This window comes from Hemiscyllium ocellatum (assembly GCF_020745735.1).
Source record: "Hemiscyllium ocellatum isolate sHemOce1 chromosome 27 unlocalized genomic scaffold, sHemOce1.pat.X.cur. SUPER_27_unloc_27, whole genome shotgun sequence".
NCBI lineage: Eukaryota > Metazoa > Chordata > Chondrichthyes > Orectolobiformes > Hemiscylliidae > Hemiscyllium > Hemiscyllium ocellatum.
The window spans coordinates 380,137-400,576 of NW_026867495.1; the positions used below are offsets into that span (position 1 = coordinate 380,137).

The 20,440-nt window shown below is 47.5% G+C and overlaps 8 non-coding genes across 8 annotated transcripts; all 8 read left to right on the top strand.

Moving 5' to 3' along the window:
* The first annotated feature begins 13,585 nt into the window (after positions 1–13,585).
* trnae-uuc (transfer RNA glutamic acid (anticodon UUC)) lies at positions 13,586–13,657 on the top strand. The gene has a single exon. It is a non-coding gene; the product is annotated as a tRNA-Glu (tRNA).
* A 578-nt stretch (positions 13,658–14,235) lies between these two features.
* On the top strand, positions 14,236–14,307 carry trnae-uuc (transfer RNA glutamic acid (anticodon UUC)). The gene has a single exon. It is a non-coding gene; the product is annotated as a tRNA-Glu (tRNA).
* A 578-nt stretch (positions 14,308–14,885) lies between these two features.
* trnae-uuc (transfer RNA glutamic acid (anticodon UUC)) lies at positions 14,886–14,957 on the top strand. Its single transcript has one exon. It is a non-coding gene; the product is annotated as a tRNA-Glu (tRNA).
* A 578-nt stretch (positions 14,958–15,535) lies between these two features.
* On the top strand, positions 15,536–15,607 carry trnae-uuc (transfer RNA glutamic acid (anticodon UUC)). The gene has a single exon. It is a non-coding gene; the product is annotated as a tRNA-Glu (tRNA).
* Positions 15,608–16,185: 578 nt separating this feature from the next.
* Positions 16,186–16,257, top strand: trnae-uuc (transfer RNA glutamic acid (anticodon UUC)). The gene has a single exon. It is a non-coding gene; the product is annotated as a tRNA-Glu (tRNA).
* A 578-nt stretch (positions 16,258–16,835) lies between these two features.
* trnae-uuc (transfer RNA glutamic acid (anticodon UUC)) lies at positions 16,836–16,907 on the top strand. Its single transcript has one exon. It is a non-coding gene; the product is annotated as a tRNA-Glu (tRNA).
* A 578-nt stretch (positions 16,908–17,485) lies between these two features.
* Positions 17,486–17,557, top strand: trnae-uuc (transfer RNA glutamic acid (anticodon UUC)). Its single transcript has one exon. It is a non-coding gene; the product is annotated as a tRNA-Glu (tRNA).
* Positions 17,558–18,136: 579 nt separating this feature from the next.
* trnae-uuc (transfer RNA glutamic acid (anticodon UUC)) lies at positions 18,137–18,208 on the top strand. Its single transcript has one exon. It is a non-coding gene; the product is annotated as a tRNA-Glu (tRNA).
* Positions 18,209–20,440: the final 2,232 nt, after the last annotated feature.

The following is a 20,440-nucleotide window of genomic DNA, read 5'->3' on the forward strand; positions in this document are numbered from 1 at the left end:
AGACAAGAACCTGAAGGCACAGCCTTATAGTAAAGGGAAGGCCTTTTGGAACAACGATAAGGAGAAACTTCTTCATCCAGAAAGTGGTGAATCTTTGGAATTCATTGCCACAGAAGACTGTAAAGGACAGGTCATTGAGAATATTTAAGACGGAGGTAGACAGGTTCTTGGGGATCAAGGGTTACGGGGAGAAAGCGGGAGAATGGGGCTGAGAAACTTATCAGCTGCGATTGTGTGCTATCAGCAGACCTGATGGGCTGAATGGCCTAATCTCAGCTCCTATGTCTTATGGTCTCTTGCTGTCCTGGACACAGAGGGTAAGAATTGGGAGCAGGACTAGGACAATTGGTCTTTCGAGCCTGGACCAGTATTGCACAGATCATAACTGGATATGAATATAACTACATTTTGGTGGATAGGCTGGGACATTTTTCATTGGAGCATAGGAGGTTGAGAGGTGACCTTACTGAGGTTGATTAAATCATAACAGATATAGCTAACGTGAATGGCAAGTGTCCTTTCCCTTGGGTGGGGGTTTCAAGATTAGGGAGCAAATTTTGAAGGAGAGAGGAGAAAGATTTGAAAGACATGAGGGACACTATTTTTCATTTACACAGAGAGTCGTTCAAGTGTGGAATGAATGTTCAGAGGAAGTGGTGGATGCAGGTGCAGTTATAGCATTTAAAGGACATTTGGATAAGTATCTGAATAGGAAAGATTCAGAGGATATGGACCAAATACTGGCGGGTGGGACTAGTTTAGTTTGAGAACATAGTCAGCATGGACTGGTTGGACTGAAGGGCCTGTTTCTGTGCTGTCTGACACTGGAACAGTTCTATACTGGTCTTGAAACCATTTTCTTGACAACCCCCATAAACATCCATTTCATTGTTGTTCAAAATATCAGATGAACTCAGCAGTGAATACGTTCAATGACCCCCTAACTGCAGGAAGACATCCCCACTTCTGAACTCAATTCCTCTTGCTAATATACCACTTGCCTTGCTGATTGCTTGCTGCACCTGTCTGATAACTGGCAGTGACTGGTACAGAAGGACACTGAGGTCCCATTGTACATCTACACATCATTCTTGGTGAAGGGGTTGTGCCCAAAACATCAACTCTCATACTGCCTGACCAGCTGTACTTTTCCAATGCCACACTCCCACTCTGATCTTCAGCATCTGCAATCCTCACTTTCTCCACATCCCAATGTATCACATTTAAAAACGCACCTCCTTTCTGCTTTTTTTGCCACAACAAAGGCTAGAGCTTCACATTGAAGTACTGCATTTGTCATGTGTTTGCCAACTGTGACACAGACCTTGTCCAACATTTCCAGAGTCTGTCTGCACCCCAGAGAATCACTCCCTTTCCTTTCAGCTGCTGCAAGTCAACACTACATGAACAGGGATATCGGCTGGGTGCGAGCAAGCAGGACGAGATTAGGTTGCAATATCTGGCCGACATGGACGAGTTGGACCGAAGGGTCTGTTTCCGTACTGTCCATCTCTATGACTATAACTGAACATCAAAATGAAAACTAAATGGAAAAGGGGGTGGGAAAAGAAAGTGCTGTACTCACAGATATTAGTCAGAAGGAAGTTACAGTCTGGAGTGAAGCTCAATCTTCACAGCAGCGACAAAAGCTTATGCTCCTCCTTCTGCATTCAGACAATAGGGGTGCTCTAACTGGCAGGAGGACCAATCTCCATCCGGTCCTCCAGGCTTTACCATTGGTCCATCTAAAGGAAGTCGCGTGCCGTTCTTCGAACGTCGAGGAGCATGCGTACTACTTTGCTGACACCGGTGAGCATGCGCCTTCCTTGCTGACACCTCGGAGCATGCGCAGTGTGCGCTTTGGTGACTGCTGTTACTGACAGATGTAAAGAATCTAAAGGCCAAAAGGAGAAAAAAACGGCTGGAGCCACAATTTTATTTTTCCCGGTGGCTCGACGTTGTATTCTTTTTGCGTTTTGTCTGGCTGCTCAACTTTTGTAAGTCTTTTTCACCAGGGCAAATGAAGTTGTAAACTGGAGGGCGTCTGTTTAAGGTGAGGGGAGAAATATTTAAAATGGTTCGAAGAGGCAACTTTTCCGCACAGAGGGTGGTGTGTGTACGGAATGAACTGCCAGGCGAAGTGGTGGAGGCTGGTGCATTTGCAATGTTTAATAGGAATCTGGATAGGTATATGAACAGGAAGGGTTTAGAGGGATATGGTTAAGTTCGGATATGGTTAGATTAGTTAAATTCCTACAGTGTGGAAACAGGCCCTTCAGCCCAACCAGTCCACACCAACCCTCCGAAGAGTAACCCACCCAGACCCATTTCTCTCTGACTAATGCACCTAACACAATGGGCAATTTAACATGGACAATTCACCTGACCTGCACATTCTTGTACTGTGAGAGGAAACCGGAGCACTCTGAGGAAACCCACGCAGACACGGAGAACGTGCAAATTCCACACTGACAGTCACCCAAGGCTGGAATCGAACCGGGAACTTTGGTGCTGTGAAGCAGCAGTGGTAACTACTGAGTCACCGTGCGGTCATTCAAGTAAATTTCTCCCCAGTGGGAGGAGGAACAATCAAGAGTCAACCATACTGCTGTGGGTCTGAAGTCACATGTAGGCCAGACTGGGTAAAGAATGCAGCTAGGACAACTGAGTGAATCCTTTCCCACAACGGCAATTTCCTTCCCTAAAAAGGATATGAGTGAATCAGATGTCATTTACCCCCCACCAATTCAAAAGATCACATTAGTTTTGTTTCCTTCATATGTAAATCCCACAACTTTTTAAAAGTTACGTTCTCAAGATAGCTTTAACAATAGGTGCCATCTCAGCTCAGATAATGCATTGAAAGTATGAGGTTAAAGTCTGTGTTCCAATATTTCTATCCTACCCATGCCCCTTATTTTATAATCCCCTATAAGGTCACTCCTTAGCCTCCGATACTCCAGGGAAAACAGCCCCAGACTTTTCAGCCTCTCAATATAGCTCAAATCCTCCAACCCTGGCAACAGTCTTGTAAATCTTTTCTGAATTATTTCGAGTTTTATAACATTCTTCCAATCGGAAGGAGACCAGAATTGTATGCAATATTCCAAAAGTGGCCTAACCAACGTCCTGTGCAGCCGCAACACGACCTCCCAACTCTTATAGTGAATGCTCTGACCAAAAGAGGAAGGCACACCAATCATGTTCTTCACTATCTTATCTACCTGTTTCAAAGGGAGACTCCCTCCCTCTGGGCAACATCTGGAAACCAAGCAATGTCTCTTTCCATTCCTTATCCGGCGGGGGGTGGGGGGAGGGTTTGGACTCGCCCACACTGGGGAAACAACATCAGTATTCGCCCTATCCATACCATTCATGATTTTTTAACCTCTATAAGGTCATCCCTCAACTTTTGATGCTTCAGAGAAAACCAGTCCCAGCCTATTCATCCTCTCTCTTTACCTCAAACCCTTCAACCCTGGCAACAGCCTTGTAACTTTTTCTGAATCGTTTAAGTGTTAAATCCTTCCCAAAGCAGAGAGACTCGAGCTGAACATAGTGTTCCAGAAATGGCCTCATCAATTTGGGACATCTGGTCAGCATGGACGTGTTGGTCTGAAAGGTCTGTTTCTGTGCAGTGGAGTTTTATGGCTCTATGGTCGCGACATAACCCATGTCTACATTCCCCCCTCCATCCTGCCACTTGTTGTGTGGTTCAAACCATGGATCTCAGTTGGTCACCAGACTCTGACAATGTCCAAATACCTTGAGGCATTTCTCACATACGCTACCAGGATTGTAGCCGCAGTAAGAAACTTTATTTTTCCTAATTTTAATTTTCCAAACTTCAATACTGGAAGAGCTCTCTCTTTTACCCATGTAATCATCCTGACAGCCTCACTGGGAATGGAGAAAGTGGAGCCAATCTTTACACGGGGCAGATTTTGTCACAGACTCAGAGGAGGCGAGGACTGCAGATACTAGAAAGTCAGTGTCAAAAAGTATGGCACTGGAATGTGATGAAGGGCTTATGCTCGAAACATCAACTCTCCTGCCCCTCGGATGCTGCGTGACCTGCTGTACTTCTTATAGTGCCACGCTTTCCAACTCAGATTTCTTCAAAGAGTCAAACATTTCCTCCTGATGTCACTGAATGTTCCAAATCGTTAAGAGTCTCTTAATAGATGCTCAACTGACCAGTGAACGTGTGCTATCTTGAATACTAATACAAGTCACACCTACATAAAGAGTTTAAAAACTCTCTACTCGGTGTGGCTGAAGAGGTGTCTCATCAGATGGGACGGCCGACTGAAGGCCTTCCCACACACTGAGCAGGTAAATGGTTTTTCCCCGGTGTGAACACACTGGTGTATCTGCGGGGCAGAGGAATTCTGTGCTCCCTGAAGGTGGAGCAGGAGAACGGCTTCTCGCTGGTGTGAATGTACTGGTGAGTTAGCAGAGAAGTCGCATGGGTGAAGTCCTTCTCACACATTGAGCAAATGAATGGCTTCTCCCCGGTGTGAACCCACCGGTGAGTCACTAGGTGGATAGGTGAACGAATGCCTTCCCAATACACTAAGCAGGTGAATGGCTTCTCCCCGGTGTGACCATGATGATGGGTATCAAGCAGACACAGGAATTTGAATTCTTTCCTGCAATCCTCACATTTCCATGGTTTCTCCATCACGTGGAAGTCCTGGTCTCTCTCCAGGTTTGACAATCAGTTAAAAGACCACTCACACACGGAATGTGTCCTGTCTCTTGTCACTGCAAATGGGATGTTGCTATTTCAGGCTGTGTATCCGCTTACAGCTCTTCCCACAGTCAGTTCACTGGGACACTCTCACTCAGGTCTGTGTGCCTCAGTCTCACTGATGTTTGAAACCTTTTGAAGCAGACAGGGCAACAGAGAAATAATAAATCCTGAGAGATTCAAAGGCTGATGATGATTGTCTCTATCAGATCTTGTTTTGATATTTCTGGCTGCAATTCCTTCCCTTTCTCATATCCTGTAAAAGGAGATTACAGGAAGCATCACTATCTGCACAGGATAGAAATTCAAAATAGACAATTCAGCCCATTGAATCTGCTCCACCATTTATTACCATAATGTCTAATATTATAATCCAAAAATCCACATTCATGCCTTATTATTGATTCACTTATTGACTAAAATTCTGCCCACCATCTGCCTTGACTATACTTAGTGATAGAAATTCAATAGCCCTGTCATTCATTGTCCTCTGAGAGAAGATATCCACCTCATCTCCATCATAAGTATGCGGACACTTAAGATTAGAGGCTATTCCTTCTGGTCTGAGACTCTCCCAAAAATGAACACTACCTTTTTGGCAACTAACCTTTCAGGCCCACTAAGATTCTGATCTTTATTCAAGATCTCCTCTCATTCTTCCAAACTCGAACGAATGCTCAACTAAGCTTCTCAACATTGCATCATTTGCAAACACGTCAATTCCCAGGATTAATTTTGAGAACGCTCTCTCACCAGCTTCCAGTGTTTCGGTCATCTCCTCTACTTCGAGGGACCAGAAGTAGAAAACACACAAGTTACAGCATAATAAAAGAATGATAAAGAATAGACATTTTTCTAGCAGCAATTCGAAGTTGTGCAAAAAATTTCAGATAGAAAAAGAGTCCAATCATACAGTGTTAAGGAGTCAGATGGCTTGGGGGAAGAAACTGTTGCACAATCTGGTCGTGAGAGACTGAATTGGGAGGTGGGTTGGGGGGGCGGAGAAGTTGGAGTTCCTCGCTGCCACATAATTGTGTGCCTCAAACTATGCATAAAAAGTTGTTCAACTCATCCAGCAGTGGGGAGGCACCACCAGCGCAACCAGACAATGCTGTTCGGTGGGTCATGATGGCCTGGATGGCCTTCCACACGCTCAGTTTATCACTGCTGTCCTGAAAGTGGCTGTGTATTTTTTGTGTGTATGCACATTTTGACTCTTTGATACCCGGGTCAGGTTGGCCCTCACTGTTGTTAGGCCCGCCTTGTCATCTGCTATGAAGGTAGAATCGCAGGTCCTCAGCACTGCACACACCTTTGCAGTCATTCATGGCTTCTGGTTGGGGCAAGAAGTGATGGTCTTGGACAAAATGGCACCGTCAATACACTTGCTAACGTAGGAAATAGCCGACACCATGTACTCCTCTAAATTGATGGAATTGCTATCATTTGTCATCTCCCTGAACACCCACCAGTCAGTGCGCTCAAAACAGTCTTGAAGAGCAGAAATGGCTCCACCTGGCCTGGTTTTACCTGCTTCAGAACCGGTCTGACACGCCTGTATACTGGGATTAGCATAACAGAGATGTGCTCTGAGGAGCTGAGGTAGGGCAGGGATATCAGTTTAACCCCAGAATGAGAAAAGAAATTGAAAAGGATGGGAAGGGTGTAGAAAGAAAGTGCCGTACTCACAGATGTTGGACAGAGGAAGGAAGTTGCAGTCTGGGCTGAAGCTCTATCTTCATTCAGAGAAGTAGTAGCAACTTCCCGAGCTCATTTAGACAATAGGTGAGCTCTGATTGGCAGGAGGACCAGACTCCTTTCTGGTTCTCCAGGGTTTGCAATTGGTCAGTCGACAAGTATGGTTCATGTCATTGTGCGACGTACGGGCCGTTCTCCAAAAGGACCTAGAACACAGCGACATCACCGGTCGGCGCTGCAATTCCTATTGGCTCCTTCAGGACGCCCCGCCCTCCATCGTGAACGTCACAACGCGGGTCGAGGCCAGTTTCAGAGGGAAACTCCCTCCCTCTGGGAAACATCTGCGAACAAATCAATGTCTCCCCTTTCCATTCGTCATCCTGGCTTGGAGACGGGGAATGAGAGGGGGAGGGGTAAAACTATTCAATATAGCAGCTGGAAAAAGAGGAAGTTAATCAAATAGAAGGGGTTTCAGATTCTCTCAGTCTCTCAAGGCTTTCAGATCCGCAAGGCATTTATCAGGACTGGAACTTGAGAAGGGACAGAGATCTATCGAGTGTTATTAAATGGTGATATATTCAATGTGCTAGCCTCTGAGATTCAAATACAATTATCTGTTGTATTTTTGTCCTTTAGTTTTGTCATATACTTCCAATTATAGAATTATTGAAGGGAACAGTAAGTGACCATTGGACAGAGACCTCCCAATTCATATACTCAATGCTCTGACCAATATAGGGCTAATTTCTCTGGAGTGTCAGAGGGTGAGGGGTGACATTATACGCGTTTATAAAATCATGAAGGGCATGGATAGGGGAAATAGACAATGTTTCTTTCCCTGGATGTGGGAGTCCAGAACTAGCAGGCATAAGTTTACGGTGAGAGAAGGGACCTAAGGGGCAACTTTTTCACGCAGAGGGTGGCACATGTATGGAATGCGCTATTAAAGGAAGTGGTGGAGGCTGCTACAATGACAACATTCAAAATGGCAACTGGATGGGTATATGAATAGGAAGGGATCGAGGGATATGGACCAAGTGCTGGCAAATGGGACTAGTTAAGGTTTGGATGTCTAGTCAGCATGGACAATTTGGAATGAATGGTCTGTTTCTGTATGTACGTCTCTATGATTCTAAGGCTCTATGACTCTCCCTCGAGCTCAAACCCTCCAAGCCTGGCAACATCCTTGCACATCTTTTCTGAAACCTTTCAACTTTAACATTCTTCTGATAGCAAGAAGGCCAGAATTGAACACAATATTTCAGAAGTGGCCTCACCAATTTGGGATAACTGGTCAACATGGATGAGTTGGATGGAAAGGTCTGTTTCCATGCGGTCAAGTTCTATGACTCTATAGTAGGGATATAACCCATGTCTGCATTCCCTTCTCCATCCTGCCATTTCTGGTGTGGCCCGGCCCCGGGAACATCAGTGGGTCACACAGACCATGACAATTTCAAAAATACCTCCAAAAGCCACCAGGATTGTAAGACATTATCAGAAACTCTCATTTTTCCAATTTGTTCAACCTTCAGTAATGGACAAGCATTCTCTGTTTCCCATGTTATCGTCCTGACAGCTTCCTGGGGAAGGGACAAACTGGAGCCAATCTTTCCATGGGATTGATTTCTTCACAGAGTCAAACATGACAGGTCTACATCTCCCGACTCCACTGCATGTTCCAACACAGTAAGTGTGTCTTAATAGGTGCTCAACTGACCAGTAAATGTCAGCACTCTTGAGTATTAATAGTCGAGAGTGTATTGCTGGAAAAGGACAGCAGGTCAGGCAGCATCCCAGGAGCAGGAGAATCGATGTTTTGGGCATAAGCCCTTTATCAGGATCGATGTTCAGGCAGAAGCCCTTCATCAGGATCAGCTATTCCTCAGAACTGCCTATGGAACCATCTGATCTCACATGGACTCCGGACCACATTCAGCCCAACACAATTTGAACCTGATCAGGATACCCAGTGCACCTACAAATTCAAAACCTTCAGCAACAATTCTCTTTCCGGATCCTATGCTCCATGCTATCAGCCATGCACCGCCACCTACTTTACCTGCAGTCAGTCCAGCCTCAGCAATACTCCCCTTCCTCTTGAATACTAATACAAGTCACACCCACAAAGATTCCAAACGTGCTCTGCTTGGTGTGACTGGATTGGTGTCTGAGCAGACGGGATGACTGACTAAATCCCTTTCCGCACTTGGAGCAGGTGAAAGGCCTTTACCCAATGTGAACCTGCTGGTTTCTCTGCAACTGGAATAATCTGTGAATCCCTTACCATACACAGACCAGGAGAACGGTCTATCCTCAGTGTGGATGCGCCTGTGCGCCAGCAGAATGGATGAATGGCTAAACCCTTTCCCACAGACGACGCAGGTGAACACCCTCTCCCTGGTGTGAATGTGCCGGTTTGTCTGCAGGTCAGAGGAGTTAGTGGATCCCTTCCCACACTTGGACCGAGTGAATGACCTCTCCCCAGTGTGAACCTGCTGGTGGTTCACCAGGGTGGATAAATGAATGAACGCCTTCCTGCACATGGAGCAGGAGAACAGTCTCTTCCTGGTGTAAACTCGAAGATGCATAAGCAGGGCAGACAAATTAATGAATACCTTCATGCAGACACAGCAGCAGGATGGTCTCTTCCCTGGTATGGACCTATTGGTGGATCAGCAAGGCGGATGACTGGGTGAATCCGTTCATGCACTTAGAGCAGGCGAACGGCCTCTCTCCGGTGTGAGCCGGCTGGTGGGTCACCAGGGTGATAAATAAAAGAACTCCTTCCCACACACGAAGCAGATGAAAGGTCTTTTCCTCGTGAAACTCTACCAGTGGATCACCAGGGTGGATAAATGAATGAAGCCCTTGCTGCACATGGAATAGGTAAATGGCTGCTCCCCGGTGTGACCATGGCAATGACGTTCAAGCAAAGATGGAATTTTGAATTCCTTCCCACAGTCCTCACATTTCCACGGTTTCTCTATGATGTGGGAATCCATGTCTCTGTCCAGCTTTGACAACTGTTTGAAGCACCACTCACACATGGAACGTGTTAAATCTCTTGCCACTGCCATTCATCAGGCTTACTTTCCAATTAAGAAGATCATGCATGTCCTGCTGTAGTGTTAACTTCATTTGCTACCTGTACTCAATAACCTTTCATTCCCTGTCACTCAAAATTCAGTTCAGTTCAGCCTTAAATACATTCAAAGAGCCTGTCTCTATTACTCTCTGTGTGGGAGCATTGCAATAAAGAAGAGAGAATAAATTCCTCACTCTGCCTGATATGGGAAAGCCCTTATTAATAATCTGTGTCATCGAGTTCGAGATTCTCTGACAAGGAAGCATTTTATTGGCATCTATCCTGACAAGCCTCCCCTCCTCAGAAAGTGCCGTACTCACATGTTGGACAATGGAAGGAAGTTGCAGTCCGGAATGAAGCTCTATCTTCATTCAATTTCAGAGTAAAACTCCCTCCTCTAGACAACACCGAGGAGCAAAGCAATGTCTCCCCTTTTCCATTCTTCATCTTGGGAGGGAGAGATGGGGGAAAACTGTTCACTGATTGCAACTGCAGTGAATCCAGGGAGGGACAAGACTCTGCAAAGGTGCTCAGATGCTCTCTGTCCCTCTTAAATGTATTTTCACTTTTTTCCTTAATTTGGCACATTCATTTGAATACAATTTGCACCCTAGAAATGGATAGCTTCTTTCCTCACGTACACAAATAAAGGGGTAGTTTCTCATGGAACTGAGCAGCATTTAAGGGATTAGCACATTGTTATAAACAGTACATATGTGTTGCTTCACTTTGAGTATATCTATTATTATTCACTGTTGTAAAAGTTTAATGGCTAATATGTTTCACCTTCTAATAACATTCTATATTTCTTGTCATCTTTTTCATTTAATAGAATAGAAGGAAGTTATTCAGCAACTTAAATGGCTTTCTTTTCTCAAGCGGCCTTGATATTTTATTTTCATGTCCTTGATTCAGCTCCCTTTGCAGCATCTTTGACAGCATTTTGTTCTATGTCATTGTGTATGGAGGAAAGCTTCACTTAGGTGATTCTTAAGGCTGGCTGACTGCATGACAGTTTTCAGTTTTGGTGTCCTGGATAACGTGTGATCAGAAGGCATCTGGCAGTTTATAGGAATTTGGTGCCGATGCTATGTTCATTTAACAGCACACTTACTTTGTTAATTTTTCTGAAGGATATCAATTGAAAGACCAGGGTTGAACAAGGGAACCACATTTGCTATCCTCCAGTCTTCTGGCACTATTCCTGTAGACAACAAGGACATAAAAATCAAGGCCAATTGCTCTGCAATCTCCTCCCTTGCTTTCCAGAGAATCCTAGGATAAATGCCATCAGGCCCAGGGGACCTATATATTTTCACCCTTTCCAGAATTTCCAATACCTCTTCCCTACATACTTCAAAGCTATCCATTCTAATTAATTGTGACTCAATATTCACATCCGCAACAATGTCCTGTTCCTCAGTGAATACTGACAAAAAGTATTCATTCAGTGTCTCCCCAATCTCTTCAGCCTCCACGCGCAACTTCCCACATCTATGCATGATTGGACCTTTTCCTACCCTAGTCATTCTTTTATTCCTAACATACCTATAGAAAGCCTTTGGGTTTTCCCTAATCCTACCAACCAAGGACTTTTCATGTCCCCTCCTTGCTGCTCTTAACTCTCTCTTTAGATCCTCCCTGGCTACCTTATAAACTTCAATCACCCCAATTGAACCTTCACGCCTCATCTTTACATAGGCCACCCTCTTCACTTTAACAAGGGATTCCAATTCATTATTAAACCACAGCTCCCTTACACTACCCTTTACTCCCTGCCTGACAGGTACATACTTATCAAGGACACTCAATAGTTGCTCCTTGAACAAGCTCCACATATCGATTGTGCCCTTCCCTTGAAGCCTACTTTTCCAAGCCACGCATCCTAAGTCATGCCTCACCGCATCATAATTTCCCTGCCCCCAGCTATAACTCTTGCCCTGCAGTGCACACGTATCCCTCTCCATCACCAGAGTAAAAATCACCGAATTGTGGTCACTGTCCCCAAAGTGCCCACCTACCTCCAATTCTAATACCTGGCCTGATTCGTTACCCAGAACCAAATCCAGTACGGCCTCACCTCTTGTTGGCCTGTCAACATATTGTGTCAGGAAACCCTCCTGAACCCATTAGACAAACACCGACCTAGCTAACGTACTCGAGCTATAGCTTTCCCAGTCAATATCTGGAAAGTTAAAGTCCCCCATAACAACCATCCTATTACTCTCACTCTTCTCCTGAATCATCCTCGCAATCCTTTCTTCTATGTCTCTCGGACTATTAGTAGGTCTGTAGAAAACTCCTAACAGGGTGACCTCACCTTTACTATTTCTAACCTCAGCCCAAACTTCCTCAAATGGCGAGTCTTCATCCATCGTCCTTTTACCGCTGTAATACTATCCTTGACAAGCAATGCCACACCTCCCCCTCTTTTACCCCAACCTCTGACCCTACTAAAGCATTTAAACCCTGGAACCTGCAACAGTCAGTCCTACCCATGTCTCCGTAATAGCCACAACATCGAAATCCCAGGTACCAACCCACGCTGCAAGTTCACCTACATTATTTCGTATACTTCTCGCATTGAAGTATATACACTTCAAGTCACATTCCTGTTTAGAGGCACCCTCCTTCGAGATTGATGCCATGTTCCTAACCTCCCTACACTCAAGGTCCTGCACCCTAAAGCTACAGTCTAGGTACCCATACCCCTGCAGAGTTAGTTTAAACCCCCCAAAAGAGCACTAGCAAACATCCCCCCAAGGATACTGGTGCCCCTCAGGTTCAGGTGTAGACTATCCTGTTTATATAGTTCCCACCTTCCCCAGAAAGAAGCCCAGTTATCCAGACACCGGAATCCCTCGCTCCTGCACCATCACTGTAGCCAAGCATTTAACTGTTCTCTCTCACTATTCCTCGACTCGCTATCACGTGGCACGGGTAACAAACCAGAGACAACAACTCTGTTTGTTCTAACTCTGAGCTTCCAACCTAGCTCCCTGAAAGCCTGCCTACCATCCTCATCCTTCTACCTACCTATGTCTTTGGGGCCAACGTGGACTACGACTTCAGGCTGCTCCCCCACCCCCTTCAGGACCCGGAAAACACGATCAGAGACGTCACTTACCCTTGCACCTGGGAGGCAACATACCAGTCGTGAGTCTCTCTCGCCCCCACAAAACCGCCTATCTGTGCACCAAACTATCGAGTCCCCAATAACTATTGGTCTGCTCTTCTCCAAACTTCCCTTCTGAGCAACAGGAACAGGCTCCGTGCCAGAGGCCTGAACCCCATTGCTTACCGCTGGTAAGTCACCCCCCGCCCCCCCCACAATTATCCAAAATGGTATACTTGTTCATGAGTGGAACGACCGCAGGGGGTTGCTGCACTGGCTGCTTTCTCCAAGTTCCCCTCACTGTCACCCATCTGTCTGCAATCTTTGGAATTACTGGTTCCCTAAAGTTCTGATCTATGACCCCCTCCGCACACAAATGATTCGAAGTTCATCCAACTCCAGCTCAAGTTCCCGAACACAGTCTTGGAGGAGCTGGAGATGAGTACACTTCCTGCAAGTGTAATCAGCAGGGACGACCATGGCATCCCTCACCTCAAACATGTCGCAAGAGGAACATTGCACTGCCTTCACTACCATCCCACTAAAAGTAACCTTTAAAAAATGCTAGGTCTAAAGAATAGAACCAGCAAAACGCAGCACTTACCTGCTTACCACAACGGGTCTTATTATCAGGTTAGAGGAGGAGGGCGGGTGGGAGGCACTACCCCTGTAGTGCCTGGGGTTCCTCTCCTGCGCGCCTTTACAGGGAAAAAAAACCTACCCAGGTAAGCTTGCGCTACACCAGCTTCGGGGTCCACTCCGCGCTTTTTTCCCTATAAAGGCGCGCAGGAGAGTCGCGGAGATGTGACTTGACTCTCTAGTCTCCCCAATGTTCTCGAGATCGGTGGAAGTCTTCTTACTGCCGCAACCCGGGTACGATTCCCGGGCAGAGAGGAAATTTTCAGCAGAGCTACAGGAATGAATCTACGTCTCCCTGGTGGTCTAGTGGTTAGGATTTGGCGCTTTCACCGCCGCGGCCCGGGTTCGATTCCCGGTCAGGGAAGCAGTTTTCAGCGGGTCGACGGGCTATCCAATCGTCTGAAATGCGCTGTACGGTTGTTTATTGATCTTCGTCGTTCCTGGGTGCTGCAGCGTGAAGTAGCTCGTTGTAATAGCATCCTGATGCGGATTTGTTTGCATGTGTTGGGATGATTGTTTCTGCAGCTATAAACGAGTGAACAATCCTCACTCTCTCGGCGGAGCAGGACAGTGCCTGTTTGTAGACGCGGTTACGTTTGTTTAACAGTTTAAATGTAATTTTTTGTATCCATTGCTCCCGATGTGATCTCTATAACATTGGGGAGACTGGAGAGGCAAGTCACTTCTCTGGGACTCTCCTCTGCGCGCCTTTACAGGGAAAAAAAAACCTACCCAGGTAAGCTTGCGCTACACCAGCTTCTGGGTCCACTCCGCGCTTTTTTCCCTATAAAGGCGCGCAGGAGAGTCGCGGAGATGTGACTTGACTCTCTAGTCTCCCCAATGTTCTCGAGATCGGTGGAAGTCTTCTTACTGCCGCAGCCCGGGTACGATTCCCGGGCAGAGAGGAAATTTTCAGCAGAGCTACAGGAATGAATCTACGTCTCCCTGGTGGTCTAGTGGTTAGGATTTGGCGCTTTCACCGCCGCGGCCCGGGTTCGAGTCCCGGTCAGGGAAGCAGTTTTCAGCGGGTCGACGGGCTATCCAATCGTCTGAAATGCGCTGTACGGTTGTTTATTGATCTTCGTCGTTCCTGGGTGCTGCAGCGTGAAGTAGCTCGTTGTAATAGCATCCTGATGCGGATTTGTTTGCATGTGTTGGGATGATTGTTTCTGCAGCTATAAACGAGTGAACAATCCTCACTCTCTCGGCGGAGCAGGACAGTGCCTGTTTGTAGACGCGGTTACGTTTGTTTAACAGTTTAAATGTAATTTTTTGTATCCATTGCTCCCGATGTGATCTCTATAACATTGGGGAGACTGGAGAGGCAAGTCACTTCTCTGGGACTCTCCTCTGCGCGCCTTTACAGGGAAAAAAAAACCTACCCAGGTAAGCTTGCGCTACACCAGCTTCTGGGTCCACTCCGCGCTTTTTTCCCTATAAAGGCGCGCAGGAGAGTCGCGGAGATGTGACTTGACTCTCTAGTCTCCCCAATGTTCTCGAGATCGGTGGAAGTCTTCTTACTGCCGCAGCCCGGGTACGATTCCCGGGCAGAGAGGAAATTTTCAGCAGAGCTACAGGAATGAATCTACGTCTCCCTGGTGGTCTAGTGGTTAGGATTTGGCGCTTTCACCGCCGCGGCCCGGGTTCGATTCCCGGTCAGGGAAGCAGTTTTCAGCGGGTCGACGGGCTATCCAATCGTCTGAAATGCGCTGTACGGTTGTTTATTGATCTTCGTCGTTCCTGGGTGCTGCAGAGTGAAGTAGCTCGTTGTAATAGCATCCTGATGCGGATTTGTTTGCATGTGTTGGGATGATTGTTTCTGCAGCTATAAACGAGTGAACAATCCTCACTCTCTCGGCGGAGCAGGACAGTGCCTGTTTGTAGACGCGGTTACGTTTGTTTAACAGTTTAAATGTAATTTTTTGTATCCATTGCTCCCGATGTGATCTCTATAACATTGGGGAGACTGGAGAGGCAAGTCACTTCTCTGGGACTCTCCTCTGCGCGCCTTTACAGGGAAAAAAAAACCTACCCAGGTAAGCTTGCGCTACACCAGCTTCTGGGTCCACTCCGCGCTTTTTTCCCTATAAAGGCGCGCAGGAGAGTCGCGGAGATGTGACTTGACTCTCTAGTCTCCCCAATGTTCTCGAGATCGGTGGAAGTCTTCTTACTGCCGCAGCCCGGGTACGATTCCCGGGCAGAGAGGAAATTTTCAGCAGAGCTACAGGAATGAATCTACGTCTCCCTGGTGGTCTAGTGGTTAGGATTTGGCGCTTTCACCGCCGCGGCCCGGGTTCGATTCCCGGTCAGGGAAGCAGTTTTCAGCGGGTCGACGGGCTATCCAATCGTCTGAAATGCGCTGTACGGTTGTTTATTGATCTTCGTCGTTCCTGGGTGCTGCAGAGTGAAGTAGCTCGTTGTAATAGCATCCTGATGCGGATTTGTTTGCATGTGTTGGGATGATTGTTTCTGCAGCTATAAACGAGTGAACAATCCTCACTCTCTCGGCGGAGCAGGACAGTGCCTGTTTGTAGACGCGGTTACGTTTGTTTAACAGTTTAAATGTAATTTTTTGTATCCATTGCTCCCGATGTGATCTCTATAACATTGGGGAGACTGGAGAGGCAAGTCACTTCTCTGGGACTCTCCTCTGCGCGCCTTTACAGGGAAAAAAAAACCTACCCAGGTAAGCTTGCGCTACACCAGCTTCTGGGTCCACTCCGCGCTTTTTTCCCTATAAAGGCGCGCAGGAGAGTCGCGGAGATGTGACTTGACTCTCTAGTCTCCCCAATGTTCTCGAGATCGGTGGAAGTCTTCTTACTGCCGCAGCCCGGGTACGATTCCCGGGCAGAGAGGAAATTTTCAGCAGAGCTACAGGAATGAATCTACGTCTCCCTGGTGGTCTAGTGGTTAGGATTTGGCGCTTTCACCGCCGCGGCCCGGGTTCGATTCCCGGTCAGGGAAGCAGTTTTCAGCGGGTCGACGGGCTATCCAATCGTCTGAAATGCGCTGTACGGTTGTTTATTGATCTTCGTCGTTCCTGGGTGCTGCAGCGTGAAGTAGCTCGTTGTAATAGCATCCTGATGCGGATTTGTTTGCATGTGTTGGGATGATTGTTTCTGCAGCTATAAACGAGTGAACAATCCTCACTCTCTCGGCGGAGCAGGACAGTGCCTGTTTGTAGACGCGGTTACGTTTGTTTAACAGTTTAAATGTAATTTTTTGTATCCATTGCTCCCGATGTGATCTCTATAACATTGGGGAGACTGGAGAGGCAAGTCACTTCTCTGGGACTCTCCTCTGCGCGCCTTTACAGGGAAAAAAAAACCTACCCAGGTAAGCTTGCGCTACACCAGCTTCTGGGTCCACTCCGCGCTTTTTTCCCTATAAAGGCGCGCAGGAGAGTCGCGGAGATGTGACTTGACTCTCTAGTCTCCCCAATGTTCTCGAGATCGGTGGAAGTCTTCTTACTGCCGCAGCCCGGGTACGATTCCCGGGCAGAGAGGAAATTTTCAGCAGAGCTACAGAAATGAATCTACGTCTCCCTGGTGGTCTAGTGGTTAGGATTTGGCGCTTTCACCGCCGCGGCCCGGGTTCGATTCCCGGTCAGGGAAGCAGTTTTCAGCGGGTCGACGGGCTATCCAATCGTCTGAAATGCGCTGTACGGTTGTTTATTGATCTTCGTCGTTCCTGGGTGCTGCAGAGTGAAGTAGCTCGTTGTAATAGCATCCTGATGCGGATTTGTTTGCATGTGTTGGGATGATTGTTTCTGCAGCTATAAACGAGTGAACAATCCTCACTCTCTCGGCGGAGCAGGACAGTGCCTGTTTGTAGACGCGGTTACGTTTGTTTAACAGTTTAAATGTAATTTTTTGTATCCATTGCTCCCGATGTGATCTCTATAACATTGGGGAGACTGGAGAGGCAAGTCACTTCTCTGGGACTCTCCTCTGCGCGCCTTTACAGGGAAAAAAAAACCTACCCAGGTAAGCTTGCGCTACACCAGCTTCTGGGTCCACTCCGCGCTTTTTTCCCTATAAAGGCGCGCAGGAGAGTCGCGGAGATGTGACTTGACTCTCTAGTCTCCCCAATGTTCTCGAGATCGGTGGAAGTCTTCTTACTGCCGCAGCCCGGGTACGATTCCCGGGCAGAGAGGAAATTTTCAGCAGAGCTACAGGAATGAATCTACGTCTCCCTGGTGGTCTAGTGGTTAGGATTTGGCGCTTTCACCGCCGCGGCCCGGGTTCGATTCCCGGTCAGGGAAGCAGTTTTCAGCGGGTCGACGGGCTATCCAATCGTCTGAAATGCGCTGTACGGTTGTTTATTGATCTTCGTCGTTCCTGGGTGCTGCAGAGTGAAGTAGCTCGTTGTAATAGCATCCTGATGCGGATTTGTTTGCATGTGTTGGGATGATTGTTTCTGCAGCTATAAACGAGTGAACAATCCTCACTCTCTCGGCGGAGCAGGACAGTGCCTGTTTGTAGACGCGGTTACGTTTGTTTAACAGTTTAAATGTAATTTTTTGTATCCATTGCTCCCGATGTGATCTCTATAACATTGGGGAGACTGGAGAGGCAAGTCACTTCTCTGGGACTCTCCTCTGCGCGCCTTTACAGGGAAAAAAAAAACCTACCCAGGTAAGCTTGCGCTACACCAGCTTCTGGGTCCACTCCGCGCTTTTTTCCCTATAAAGGCGCGCAGGAGAGTCGCGGAGATGTGACTTGACTCTCTAGTCTCCCCAATGTTCTCGAGATCGGTGGAAGTCTTCTTACTGCCGCAGCCCGGGTACGATTCCCGGGCAGAGAGGAAATTTTCAGCAGAGCTACAGGAATGAATCTACGTCTCCCTGGTGGTCTAGTGGTTAGGATTTGGCGCTTTCACCGCCGCGGCCCGGGTTCGATTCCCGGTCAGGGAAGCAGTTTTCAGCGGGTCGACGGGCTATCCAATCGTCTGAAATGCGCTGTACGGTTGTTTATTGATCTTCGTCGTTCCTGGGTGCTGCAGCGTGAAGTAGCTCGTTGTAATAGCATCCTGATGCGGATTTGTTTGCATGTGTTGGGATGATTGTTTCTGCAGCTATAAACGAGTGAACAATCCTCACTCTCTCGGCGGAGCAGGACAGTGCCTGTTTGTAGACGCGGTTACGTTTGTTTAACAGTTTAAATGTAATTTTTTGTATCCATTGCTCCCGATGTGATCTCTATAACATTGGGGAGACTGGAGAGGCAAGTCACTTCTCTGGGACTCTCCTCTGCGCGCCTTTACAGGGAAAAAAAAACCTACCCAGGTAAGCTTGCGCTACACCAGCTTCTGGGTCCACTCCGCGCTTTTTTCCCTATAAAGGCGCGCAGGAGAGTCGCGGAGATGTGACTTGACTCTCTAGTCTCCCCAATGTTCTCGAGATCGCATCAGGAGCAATGGATACTAAAAAAATTAAATTGTAACTGTTAAACAAACGTAACCGCGTCTACAAACAGACACTGCCAAATAGCCCTGTCCTGCTCCGCCGAGAGAGTGAGCATTGCTCACTCGTTTGTAGCTGCAGAAGTAATCACCCCAACATATGTGAACAAATCTGCATCAGGATGCTATTTCAACGAGCTACTTCACACTGCAGCACCCAGGAACGACGAAGATCAATCAATAATCTAATGTACAGCGTATTTAAGACGAATGGATAGCCCGCAGAAAACTGCTTCCCTGACCGGGAATCGAACCCGGGTCGCGGCGGTGAAAGCGCCAAATCCTAACCACAAGACTACCAGGGAGACATCGGCCCCTTCTTGTAGCTCTGCTGAAAATTGCCTCGCTGCCCGGGGATCGAACCCGGGCTGCGGCAGGAAGAAGACTTTCACCGGTACATCCATCAATGTAATTTTTTTAGTATCCATTGCTCCCGATGCGATCTCTATAACGTTGGGGAGACTAGAGAGTCAAGTCACATCTCCGGGACTCGCCTGCGCGCCTTTCTTGGAAAAAAGCGCGGAGCGGACCCGGAAGCTGGTGTAGCTCAAGCTTCCCTGGGTAGGTTTTCTTTCCTATAAAGGCGCGCAGGAGAGGAACCCCAGGCACAACATGGGTAGTGCCTCCCACCCGCCCTCCTCGTCTAACCTGATAGTAAGACCCGTTGTGGTAAGCAGGTAAGAGCTGCGTTTTGCTGGTTCTATTCTTTAGACCTAGCATTTTTTAAAAGTTACTTTTAGTGGGATGGTAGTGAAGACAGTGCAATGTTCCTCTTGCGACATGTTTGAGGTGTGGGATGCCATGGTCGTCCCTGCTGATTACACTTGCAGGAAGAGCTCCTCCAAGACTGTGTTCGTGAACTGGAGCTGTAGTTGGAAGAACTTCGAATCATTCGGTAGGCAGAGGGGGTCATAGATCAGAACTTTAGGGAAGTAGTAATTCCAAAGATTGCAGACAGATGGGTGACAGTGAGGGGAACTTGGAGAAAGCAGCCAGTGCAGCGACCCCCTGCGGTCGTTCCCCTCAAGAACAAGTACACCATTTTGGATACTTGTGTGTTGGAAGACTTACCAGCGGTAAGCAATGGTGTTCAGGCCACGGCACGGAGCCTGTTCCCGTTGCTCAGAAGGGAAGGTTGGAGAAGAGCAGAGCAATAGTTATTGGGGACTCGATATTTTGTGGCCCAGAGAGGCGGTTTTGTGGGGGCGAGAGAGACTCACGATTGGTATGTTGCCTCCCAGGTGCAAGGGTAAGTGACGTCTCTGATCGTGTTTTCCGAGTCCTTAAGGGGGTGGGGGAGCAGCCCGAAGTCGTGGTCCACATTGGCACCAACGACATAGGTAGGTAGAGGGATGAGGATGTTAGACAGGCTTTCAGGGAGCTAGGTTGGAAGCTCAGAGTTAGAACAAACAGAGTTGTTGTCTCTGGTTTGTTACCCGTGCCACGTGATAGTGAGTCGAGGAATAGTGAGAGAGAACAGTTAAATGCGTGGCTACAGGGATGGTGCAGGAGAGGGGGGATTCTGGTATCTGGATAACTGGGGTTCTTTCTGGGGAAGGTGGGACCTCTATAAACAGGATAGTCTACACCTGAACCTGAGGGGCACCAGTATCCTTGGGGGGATGTTTGCTAGGTATCTTTGGGGGAGGGGGTTTAAACTAACTCTGCAGGCGCATGGGAACCT